Below are 12,936 nucleotides of genomic sequence, written 5' to 3' on the forward strand. Positions count from 1 at the left end.
GGCAGGTGGGCTGGCGCGGGACCCAGTCGGGCGCAGGAGGGACGTAGGACCCGGGTGCATGAGGGCAGAGGGCTGGCGCGGGACCCAGGGATTCAGAAGGGAAAGTGGCGGGTCGTGAATTGGAAACCACTGTGGATCTGAGGCGGCAAGCGAGCACCCCAAGTGCTTCCTACACTCGCTGGGGTCCATGGGACGCCAGCGTCTGGGTTCCCTGAGTCGTGGGCTCAGGGATGAGCCCCGCTTTGGGCTCTCTGCTCAGGGAGGAACCTGCTTCTCCCTCTGCCTGCTGCTCCCCCCTGCTTGTGCTCGGGCTTTCTCTCTCTCAATCTGACAAATAAATAAGTAAAATCTTTAGGGGCGCCTGGGTGGCTCAGTTGGTTGGGCGACTGCCTTCGGCTCAGGTCATGATCCCGGAGTCCCGGGATCGAGTGCCACGTCGGGCTCCCTGCTCGGCAGGGAGTCTGCTTCTCCCTCTGACCCTCTTCCCTCTCATGCTCTCTGTCTCTCATTCTCTCTCTCGCAAATAAATAAAATCTTAAAAAAAAAAAAAAGTAAAAATCTTTAAAAAAAAAAAGATTGATAATAGTTTAATAATGAAGAGTCTCTACAAATCAATAACAAAATACCCACTCTCCAGTAAATCCAAGAAGACTCCTGTAAAGAATATGCAGATGAACAAGAACAGACTCCAACCTCCCCTCCTTAGAGAAATGCAAATTGAAAAGCCTGTAGACGTCTTTTTTTTCTTAAACCTAACAAATCTGCAAAGATCAAAAAGTTTGATCACACTGGAAGGGGAAGATTGTGGGCCCATGGACATTCCTGTATTTAGTGAGCAGTAGGTTAGAGCTTCCGGAAGTCTCTGGACTCAGCTACCAAAGTGAGAAGAGCACATAGCTTTGCTTCAGTCGTCACACCTCTGTGCATTTTCCCTGTAGAGATGCTCACAGAAGTGTGAGATTGCATTATGGTACCTCATACGTCCAGATGTTGGTCATTAGGCAATGGGGCATTCAAATCATGGACATTCACACCGTGATTCAAACACTGATACAGTGTGGCGGCAAACCAGGAAGCTCTATATACCGATTGGGAAGGGTCTGCCAGATGTAGCTTTGGCTGAAAAAAGGAAAGGGCAGAACAACGGGTATAGAAAGCTACCATTTTCGTAGGAAAAATTTTTTAGAGAGAGGGGGGAGGGGTAGAGGGAGAGGGAAAGAGTCTCCTAAGCAGGCCAGGGGCTCGATTTCACAAACCCTGAGATCATGACCTGAGCCACAATCAAGAGTCACACACTTAACCGACTGAGGCACCAAGGCGCCCCTGTAGGAAGATTTTTAAAAATTGTATTTGCATGCACCGAAGACATAAAATGACTGGATGCATCCAGCAGCAGGTTATGCTGATTGACTCTGGGCGAGGGAACCCGCTGGCCTAGGATTGGAAGGAGGGACTTTACCTGTGGGTGTCTTTTGAATTTTGTCCTGCTTGGGAAGGGACTGGGGGTTGTTTGTTGAGAGTTTACAGAAGGGAAGGGGGCAAACACTGACCCAGCCAGCCCAAGACCACAGAAAGCTGGAAAAGGGTGGAGAGTGGAGGCCAAGGTGTGAAGCCATTAAGAAACCCTTTGTTCCTTTGGGATCTAGGCTGGGCCCTCCTCACCCTTGGCCGCAGAGGAATCCCGGGGCTGCTGGCCAGTCTCAATTTAAAGGGACAGAGGTCAATTGTGGGATTTTGCTGAGCTTCGATTTTAGTGCACTGCTGAGCCAGAGTCATGCTGGGACAGCAGCTGTAGTCAGCACTGAGCACTGGAAAACTGTTCCTACCCTGGGCTGGGCTCAGGTCCCCCGCTAGCCCTCCTCACTCAGGTGCTTCCCTTGAGTATGTCACTTCAGTGTGAGACTCCTGTGCCTCAAGTTCCCCACCAGGTAGGAGGGGAGGTGGCAGACACGCCCCATCCCAATGCTGTGTCTGGGGGCTGGTAAACTTATAGATGGACCTGGTGCCCTGGGCTGGTGTCAGGAGATCTGTGCTCAGTACCAGAGCATTTGCAGTGGGAAGAAGCCTAGGACCCACCTGGCAGGGCCTCGGCTGGAAGACAGGAAGCTGAGGCTCCCACCAGGGAGGGCCCTGTCTACAGAGGCTCTTGCCTTCCACCTCACGTCACACAGAACAGTGAATTCCAACTAGATGAGATGGTTAACTGCTGAGAATAAAATGATAAAAATATTAGAAGGAGACTTAGAACACACCCCTTGGAATAAAGGGATAAGAAATAATTTATTAAGCAAGAGGGACAGGAAACTGGGGAATCATGAAGGAAAAGGTACTCATTTGACTACATTTTAAAAAATGTAAGTATGGGCACTTGGCTAGATCAGTCAGTAGAGCCAGCTACTCTTGATCTCCGGGTCCTGAGTTCCTGAACCCCACGTTGGGAGTGGAGTTTACTTTAAAAAAAATGTTATGTAGGGGCGCCTAGGTGGCTCAGTTGGTTAAGCGGCTGCCTTCGGCTCAGGTCATGATCCTGGAGTCCCTGGATCGAGTCCCACATCGGGCTCCCTGCTCAGCGAGGAGCCTGCTTCTCCCTCTAACCCTCCCCCCTCTCATGCACTCTCTCTTTCTCTCTCTCTCTCGCTCTCTCAAATAAATAAATAAATCTTTAAAAAATAATAATAATAATAATAAATGTTATGTAAGTATAAAAATTGTGAAAGTAAAACGTAGTATAAAAGTCATCAAGTCAGGGGCACCTGGGTGGCTCAGTCTGTTAAGGGTCTGCCTTGGGCTCAGGTCATGATCCCGGGGACCTGGGATCCTGTCCTGCATGGAGCTCCCTGCTTAGCTGGGAGCCTACTTCTCCCTCTCCTGCTCCCCCTGCTTGTGCACGCACTCTCTCTGTCCAATAAGTAAATAAAATCTTAAAAAAAAAGTCATCAAGTCAAAATACAAATGGGAGAATACATGTGCTGTGCATATGGTAACGGGTTATTATACCTAAGATACAAAGGAAATTTACACATTGAAACCAAGGCAACCCAAAAGAAAAATAGACTCAGGCTATCACAAGAGAGGGTGCAGGAAGATGCCAGTGGTGGGCATAAGCCCGTGAGCCACACTGCTCAGTCGTCCTGGTGAAAATTCAAGTGCTAGTGTGATTTTAACACAATAGGACATCAGTCAGAAGCCCAGCTCTCTCCAGATGCAGGGAACAGGTGCCTCACACTGTGCCCATGGGAATGTAAACAACCTCAACCTTTTGAAGGTCACTGTGGCAACATTAAAATGTAACAAACCTGGGAGCCTAAGGACAGACACACAGAGAATGGGCCCAGAGCCTGTGTAGTTGCAGGAACCCTGGAACTCTGCAAAGAAATTAGGATAGGTACCATGAATTTCTACACAGCTTCTAGACAGGTCTATGGGTCTTCTGCAGGAGTACCGATAGAGTGGAGAAATCCAGTTGCTAGATAACATGGATACATCCCATTTCCAAACTGGAATGTTCTCAGATCCTCCCACCAGCTCTGTGGGTATGGACCCAGTGGACCGCAGTCCACTCACACAGAGGGGAAGACGGAGCGGTGGACAGGGGAGATAATTTCCCTACACGCAGGCTATGTCCGGCCACGTCCGGCCACATTATTGTGTTTGCTTTGGATAAAAATTTCACAGTTACAAAAGAAAAAAAACCACCTATAATCCACTTTTATTCAATTCATCAGAGGAAGAACTGCAGCACCTGAGGCCTCCAAGGCCTCAGGACCCACACAGTAGAGGAAGAGGCAGGTGCTCAGCCCTGCACAACCTGTGGGAATGCTTGAGGTCTTCAGACAACCCAGCTACTCTTTTCCATCCTACCTGTCTTCCATAACTCACACAGGCTCCTCCAAGGGCCTCTTGTATGGGAAGCCCTGTGAAGACCCCAGGTCGGAAGAGCTCCCCGCTCTGTGCGCTCATGGCCTCCTGTTACACCACCCCACTGCAGGCTTCCTGTAGGAAGGAGTTGGGTCACACCTTCTGTGGTCTTGGGGGGGGGCGGGGGGAGATGCAGACCTTCTTCTTCCTCTTTGTCCCCGTGCCCCAACTTATTGGCATAAACTGGACCAGGATCCTCAGAAATTTGGGTTTCATAGGAATGACTTACCCAAAAGTTTTGGAAGCAACATAAGGTTTTGAATCTTTATTTTACCAAAATAAAATTGTTGTTTTTTAAAGTCCAATTACTATTATTATCATTTCATAAAGGAAAAGTCATTTCTTTCTTTTTTTTTTTTCAAAAAGATTTTATTTATTTATTTGAGGGAGAGAGAGAGAGAGAGCATGACAGAGGGGAGTGGGAGAGGGAGAAGCGGGCTCCCCACTGAGCAGGGAACCCGATGCGGGACTTGATCCCAGGACCCTGGAATCATGACCTGAGCTGAAGGCAGACGCTTAACCGACGGAGCCACCCAGACGCCCCAGGAAAAGTCATTTTTCAACCAAAAGAGTAATACATATTCTTAGAATTATGTATAAATGAAGGTTAGCCTTTTTTTTTTTTTTAAGTTCAGCGTGTGGTTCTTATCCCCATTTTATCTGGGCAAATGAATGCTTCCTGTCCTGGGTGTTGAGCACTCATGAACCAGCAGATGAAGGGTACAAGCAGTATCCTCAGGCTCTTCACCTACGGTGAGCCCGGGATGAGATCCAAATGCCCTGGAGCATGGTGACCAGAGCAAACTCCTGGCCCCCTTCTAAGGGGTAGGTGCAGAGGGTGACAGGGGCAGAAGATGCGTGCTAGGGCAGGAGGACCCAAGAGTTGTGCTCTGGTTTGAAGGCCCTCATTGGCAGCCCTCACCAGTTAGCCTGGGCTGGCAGATGCTGGAGAGGCTATTAAGGGCCTGTCCTAGGGGGAGGAGACCATTTTTCCTGTCTCCTCCCTGCAGCAGCCTGAGCAGGGACAAACAGAGGGCTGATATGTCTAAAATTGGAGTCCTGGGGCACTTGGGTGGCACAGTTGGTTAAGCATCCGACTCTCGGTTTTGGCTCAGGATGTGATCTCAGGGTTGTGAGATTGAGCCCCGCATCAGGCTCCAAGCTCAGTACAGAATGTGTTTGAGTTTCTCTCTCCCTCTGCCCCTCCCCCCTCTCAAATAAATAAGTCTTTTTTTTTAAGATTTTATTTATTTATTCATGAGAGACAGGCAGAGAGAGAGAGAGAGAGAGAGAGAAGCTGAGGGAGAAGCAGGCTCCCCAAGGAGCAGGGAGCCCGATGCGGGACATGATCCCAGAACCCCGGGATCATAACCTGAGCTGAAGGCAGACGCTTCACCATCTGAGCCACCCAGGCACCCTCAAATAAATAAGTCTTTAAAAAATAAAATAGGGGCGCCTGGGTGGCTCAGTCGTTAAGCGTCTGCCTTCGGCTCAGGTCGTGATCCCAGGGTCCTGGGATCGAGCCCCGCATCGGGTTCCCTGCTCAGCGGGAAGCCTGCTTCTCCCTCTCCCACTCCCCCTGCTCGTGTTCCCTCTCTCGCTGTGTCTCTCTCTGTCAAATAAATAAATAAAATCTTTTAAAAAAATAAAAAATAAAATAAAATAGGAGTCCCAAGAGGACTGGAAACAGAGAAGGAGGCAGACAAAAATATCTGGAAAATTAGTAGCCAAAAATTCTCAGATTTGGTGAAAAACATTACTTTACAGATTCAAATAGCTCAGTGACCACAAAAAGAATCCATACAAAGAAAACCACACCCAGGCACAACTACTGAAAACCGTACTTGAGCAGAAAATATTGAAAGCAGCCAGAGAAAAATGACATTCAAGGGGACAGCAGTTTGAATGATCTCTAACTTCCCAGAAGTCAGAAACAATGGAGACCAGAAGTCAGGAAAAAAAAATACTCTCGTCAACCCACAATTCTATATCTAGCAAAAACATTCTTTTTTTTTTTTTTTTTTTGGTTTGGTCTTGCTTTTTTTATCCAGTCTTTTTTTTTTTTAGCAAAAACATTCTTTAAGAATAAACAAAATAGGGGCACGTAGCTGGCTCAGCTGGAGGTATGTGCCACTTTTGATCTCAGAGTAGTGAGTTCAAGCCCCACGTTGAATGTACAGCTTATTGAAAAACAACAACATAGATGAATGGATATAGAAGAGGTGGTATTTATATAGAATGGAATATTACTTAACCATAAAAAAGAATGGGATCTTGCCATTTGTGACTACATGGATGGGGACCTCGAGGATAAAATGCTAAGTGAAATAGTCAGTCAGGAAAAGACAATTGCTATAGGATTGTACTCATACGTGGAATTTGAGAAACAAAACAAATGAACCATCGAAGAAGAAAGAGACAAAACAACAGACTCTTAAATACCAAGAACAACAACCCAGGGGTTGCCAGAGGGGAGGTTAGTAGGGGGATGGGTGAAATAAAGGGGATGAAGAGGTACAACCTTCCAGTTATAAAATCAGTAAGTCACAGAGATGAAAAGTACAGCATAGGGAATATAGTTGATAATACTGTGATAATGTATGGTGAGGGATGGTGACTATACTCATCATGGTGAGTATTAAGTCATGTATGGAATCGTCAAATCAATACTGAAACTAATGTAACGTGCTAACTATACTTCAATTAAAAAAAAAGTCAGAGAGGCACCTGGGTGGCTCAATCGGTTGAGCACCCTACTATTGGTTTTGGCTCAGGTCATGATCTCAGGGTCGTGGAACCCCCGCTCCCCCTCCCAGTCAGGCTCCGCACTCAGTGCAAAGTCTGCTTGAGTTTCTCTCTCCTCTCGCTCTGCCCCTCCATTCCTGCTCACTCTCTCTCTCTCTCTCTCTCTCGAATAATAAATAAATAAATCCTAAAAAAAAAAAAAGGCAGAGATTGTCAAACTGAATTTTAAAAATAAATAAATTAAAAAAGCAAGACCAGGGGCGCCTGGGTGGCTCAGTCGTTAAGCGTCTGCCTTCAGCTCAGGTCATGATTCCAGGGTCCTGGGATCGAGCCCCACATTGGGCTCCCTGCTCAGCGGGAAGCCTGCTTCTCCCTCTCCCACTCCCCCGCCTTGTGCTCTCTCTCTCACTATGTCTCTCTCTGTCAAATAAATAAATAAAATCTTAAAAAAAAAAAAATTAAAAAAGCAAGACCGGACTATCTAGAAATGATTCAGTTCAACTATAAAGACACGGATGCGTTAAAAGTAAATGGATGGACAAAGATAAATCATGTGATAATGAGCATGAGGAACTGGAGTGTCTCTATTTTTATCAGATAAGGTAGACTTCAAAGGAAAGATTATGATCAAACACATGCAAAAATATCTTACAGTGATGAGCAGGTCCATTCATAAGGAAGAAGCGCGTGTACACACACCTACTAAGAGAGCTTGAGATTACATGAAGTAAAAATTGGCAGAATGAGACAAAGAAAGAGGCATTTCCACATGATGAGGGGAGGAGATTTGATGGCTCTGTCACAGCAGTTGACGGAACACGCTAGAGGGAAAATCAGGAAAGACAAAGGATTTAAACCACACTGTCAGCAAGCGTGAACTCATTGTGTTTATAGAGGACTGCATCCAACCACTGCGGAGTGGACATTCTTTCCAAGTCCCCCCAAAATAGATCAATGCTGGGCCATAAAACAATTCTTGATAAACTGAAAAGAATTTAAGTGACATAGAACATGTTTTTCGGACCAGGATGGAACTAAATCAGAAGTCCTTTAAGGGATGCCTGGGTGGCTCAGTCGGTTAAGCGTCTGCCTTCAGCTCAGGTCATGATCCCAGGGTCCTGGGATCGAGTCCCGCATCGGGCTCCCTGCTCCGCGGGGAGCCTGCTTCTCCCTCTGCCTCTGTCTCTCTCTCTGTCTCTCATGAATAAAAAAAAAAAAAAGAAGTCCTTTAACAGTGCCCCGCCCGGAGATGAGCGAACGCCAGACCTGAGAGCTGCTCCTGGCCGCAGGCTCGCAGGTGCCGGGCGTGGCAGCTTTGGAGCCCCAGGCCCCCCACTTCCTGCGACACAGGACGGACACTTCCACGTTTATCCAAAATTTGAATTCTCTTTCTCCCTCTCCTTCTGGCCCTCCCCCCCAACAAACCAAACCAAACAAACAAACTGCAGCTGGGAAAACTCAGTTCTTCCAGGCAATGACCTGTTTTACTGATGGGAAAGTGAGGCTCACAGGAGCAGGGCTGGGGGTAGGATCTGGTTCTTCTGCCACCCTCCTTCCCACCCTGCAGGGTAGGGTCTCTCCAAGTACATTGTACGAAGACCACCAGCTCTTGCACAGGAACGTTCCAGAAATCCAAGGTTGTGCTCATCCCTAATTCCACACGGCACTTCATCATCGGTCAGACTGACACCCCAACACTGAAAATCGATGGGGCCAAGCCTTGGAAGGAGGGGGCTGCTGGGAAGAGGGCTGGGAGTGAGCCTCTGAAGGACAGGAGAGCTGCTTGGATCATAAGAGCATCCGGATTCCCCGTACCGGTGAGGGTGAGACCGCTCACCCTCCTCCTCCCTCCTTGGTCTTTGACTTAGGCATTTATCTCTGTTGGCAGCCCCCAACTCCTCACGGCTGTTGGCCAGAGACATCAGTTCCTCGGCCATGCATGGCCGTAGGACTGCCCACAACAGGGCAGCAGGCCCCTCCTCCAGGGAGGGCTCTCAGGCCGGAAGAGAGACAGAGTGAGCGAGAGCAGAAAGGAGCTGAAGCAGCTTGGGTTGTAGGGGTTGTAGCCGGGGTGCGGGGAGCAAGAGTACCTGACTCGGAGAGTCCCAAACAGACCAGCTCAGCCACTCGCTGCTGACAAAATCCAAAGGCAGAGAAATGAGTGGTGGTGAAACAAGAAATGGATTATTTCAGTGATGTCAACACAGCGAGGATAGTAGACTAGCGTCTCAAACACTGTCTGCAAAGTGCTGAAATTACTTCCAGGTCTATATAAACAAAATGTGGGGTAATGGTGGGTGGGTACTAGCTGGTGGGCAATGAAAGTCAAACTGGTCATTGTCTTGGGGTCAATCACTGGGTGGTCAGGGTCTCGCTGGCTCAGGGCAGTCCTTATAGTCAGGGGGTGGTTATGGTTCCCACCAGGGGATGCTTTGCCCTCAGGGTCCTGCACCAGAACCAAGAGCCGAACTGGAAAATCTGAGGTCAGAATGGAGGAGCAGAAGTCCTTGTTCCGGGTCTTTGGTAAGCAAGTGGGATTTTTTGTTTTGTTTTGTTTTCGAGGATTTTTAAAAAATTTAAATTCAATTAATTAACACGTAATGTATTATTCATTTCAGGGGTACAGGTCTATGATTCATCAGTCTTGTATAACACCCAGTGCTCATTACATCACGTGCCCTCCCCAATGCCTGTCACCCAATTACCCCATCCCTCCACCCCCCTCCCCTCCAGCAACCCTCAGTTTGTTTCCTAGAGTTAAGAGTCTCTTATGGTTTTGTCTCTCTCTCTGGTTTCTTCTTGTTTCATTTTTTCCTCTCTTCCCCTATGATCCTCCGCCTTGTTGCTTAAATTCCACATATCAGTGAGATCATATGATAATTGTCTTTCTCTGATTGACTTATTTCAATTAGCATAATGCTCTCTAGTTCCATCCACATCGTTGCAAATGGCCAGATTTCATTTTTGATGGTTGTGTAATATTCCATTGTGTATATACATACCACATCTTCTTTATCCATTCATCTGTTGAGGGACATCTGGGCTCTTTCCATAGTTTGGCTATTGTGGACATTGCTGCTATAAACATTGGGGTGCAGGTGCCCTTTCAGATCACTACATTTGTATCTTTTGATAAGTCTTGAGAGTGACATCCCCTAGGGTGCCCAGTTAAGCGTCGGCCTTCAGCTTGGGTCATGATCCTGGGATGGAGCCCCTGCTCAGCGGGGAGCCTGCTTCTACCTCTGCCTCTGCTCCTCCCCCTGCTTGTCCTAGCTTTCTCTCTCTCTCTCAAATAAATAAATAAAATCTTTAAAAAAAAAAAGCCCCTTGGTGGGCGCCTGGGTGGCTCAGTCGTTAAGCGTCTGCCTTCGGCTTAGGTCATGATCCCAGCATCCTGGGATTGAGCCCCGCATCGGGCTCCCTGCTCTGCGGGAAGCCTGCTTCTCCCTCTCCCACTCCCCCTGCTTGTGTTCTCTCTCGCTGTGTCTCTCTCTGTCAAATAAATAAAATCTTAAAAAAAAAAAGAAAAAGCCCCTTGGGATGCCTGTGTGGCTCAGTCGGATGAGCGTCTGCCTTAGGCTCAGGTCACTATCCCAGTGTTCTGGGATGGAGTCCCACATCGGGCTCCTTGCTCAGTGGGGAGCCTGACTCTCCCTCTACCTGCTGCTCCCTCTGCTTGTGTTCTCTCTCTCTCTGACAAAAATAAATAAATAAAATCTGGAAAAAAAAAAGACCCTTCTGAGATATATGACTTGCCAATATTTCCTTCCATTTTGTAGGTTGATTTTTCACTTTCTTGATAATTCCAAACTGTTTACCAAAGTGGGTTTTGTCAATTGAGATTCTGATTAGCCGTACGTGAATTTCAATGGTCCACAATCTTGCTAATACTTGGAATTTTTTAGACTTCAAAATTTTTTTTAAGGATTTTATTTTTTACTTTGAGAGAGAGAGAGAGAGAGAGAGAGTGTGTGCGCGAGTGGGGGGAGGGGCAGAGGGAAAGAGAGAATCTCAAGCAGACTCCCTGCTGAGTGCAGAGCCCAATGCGGGGCTCCATCCCACAACCGTGAGATCATCACCTGATCTGAAATCAGGAGTCAGAAGCTCAACCAACTGAGCCACACAGGAGCCCCAGACTTTGAGATTTTACTGTGGCTTTCCTTGCATTTATTTGATTGGTCCTGGAGCTGAGCACCTTTGTGCGTGTTTCTTGGCTGTTTGGATTTCTCTGGAGAAGAGAATCTTCAAGTATTTGTCAGCTGTACTACTGAGTTATTGGGCTTTTACTCACTGATTTCTGGTAATAAGACCCTAGACTTGTATAGGTTGTGGGTGCTAGAAACATTCTTTCCCATTCTGTCATTTTGTCTTTTTTTTCTTTCTTTATGGTTTGTGTGTGTTTTTGAGTAGATTTTGTTTTTTTAGAGAAGTTTCAGGTTCACAGCAAAATTAAGCAGAAAGTACAGAGTTCCCATACACCCTTGCCCCCAAACATGCACAGCCTCAATCACTATCAACATCCCACACTAGATCATGTGCTACATTTGTTATAATCAATGAAGCTACATTAACAATATTATTTACCAAAGTCCATAGTGTTCACTAGGGTTCACTCTTGGTGTTGTACATTCTGGATTTGACAAATGTATAATGACAGCTATCTGCAATTGTAGTATCATACAGAATAGTTTTGCTACCTTAAAAATCTGCCCACACCCCTCCTACTTCCCCAACCCCTAACAATCCCTGATTTTTTTTTTTGCTGTCCCCCTAGCTTTGCCGTTTCCAGAATGTCATGTAGTCTTTTCAGATAGGCTTCTTTCATTTAGTCATATGCATTTAATTTTCCTCCATGTAGGGGTGCCTGGGTGGCTCAGATGGTTGGGCGTCTGCCTTCGGCTCAGGTCATGATCCCAGGGTCCTGGGATCGAGTCCCGCATCAGGCTCTCTGCTCCTTGGGAGCCTGCTTCTCCCTCTGCCTCTCTCTCTCTCTCTGTCTCTCATGAATAAATAAATAAAATCTTTAAAAACAATTTTTTTCCTCCATGTCTTTTTTTGTGGCTTGATAGCTCATATTTGTAATTACTGAATAATATAGCCCATTGTAGGGATGTACCAGAGATTGTTTATCCATGCACCTGCTGAAGGACGTCTTGGTTGCTTCCAAGTTTGGCAATTGTGAATAAAGCTGCTATAAATATATATGTGCATTTTTTTAATACTTACGTTTTCAACTCATTTAAATAAGCATCATGGAGCATGACTGCTGGATCACACGTTTAGTTTTCTAAGAAACTGCCAAACTGTCTTCCAGAGTGCTGCACCATTTTGCATTCTCACCAGCAGTGAAGGAGAGTTCCTGTTGCTCCTCACACTTGTTAGCCTTTGGTGTTGTCAGTGTTTGAATTTTGGCTCGTCTGATATCTTCATCGTGTTTTTTTATGATGTTCTTAATTTTAATGGAGTTGACTTTGTCAATCTTTTCCTTTATAATTAGTGCTTATTGTGCCTAAAGAAATTCTTCCTCACAGAAAGCTGTGAATATATTTTCCCATCTTCTAAAAGCTTTCTAGATTTGCCTTTCATATTTCAGTCTTTCATCTGCCTGAAACTTCTTTCATTCTTTCTTTTTTAAAGATTTTATTTATTCATTTTATTTTAGAGAGAGAGAGAGCACTTGCGTGCATGAGCCGGGGAAGTGGCAAAGGGAGAGAGAATCTCAAGCCAGCTTCACCCTGAGCGCAGAGCCCGATGTGATCCCACAACCCTGAGATCATGACCTGAGCTGAAACCAGGAGTTGGACACTTAACTGACTAAGCCACCAAGCACCCTGAAATTTATTTCTATGTACATCTAGATCACTTTATTGTGACCTTGACAATGTTAAGTCTTCCAACTATGAACATGGGATTTTCCCCATTTATTTAAATCTTTTTAAATTTCTTTCAACAATGATTTGTAATTTTCAGAGTATAAGAAATCAAAAGAGAAATCAGAAAATACTTTGAGATGAATGAAAATGAGGCACACATATAAAAACTTATAAAATACAGTGAAAGCAGTGTTTAGAGGAACATTTATAACTGTAAATGTCTATACTAAGAATGAAAAAAGTCTTATAAAAATTAATAAAGGGGGGGCACCTGGGGTGGTTCAGTCTGTTAAGGGTTTCAGCTCAGGTCATGATCTCAGGACCTGTATTGAGGTGGGGGGCCTGGGGGGCTTAGCGGGGAATCTGCTTCTCTCCTCTCTCTCCCTCTGCCCCTCCCCCC

This window comes from Mirounga leonina, unplaced genomic scaffold (genome assembly GCF_011800145.1).
Source record: "Mirounga leonina isolate KUSES-001 unplaced genomic scaffold, KU_Mleo_1.0 Mir_175, whole genome shotgun sequence".
Lineage (NCBI taxonomy): Eukaryota > Metazoa > Chordata > Mammalia > Carnivora > Phocidae > Mirounga > Mirounga leonina.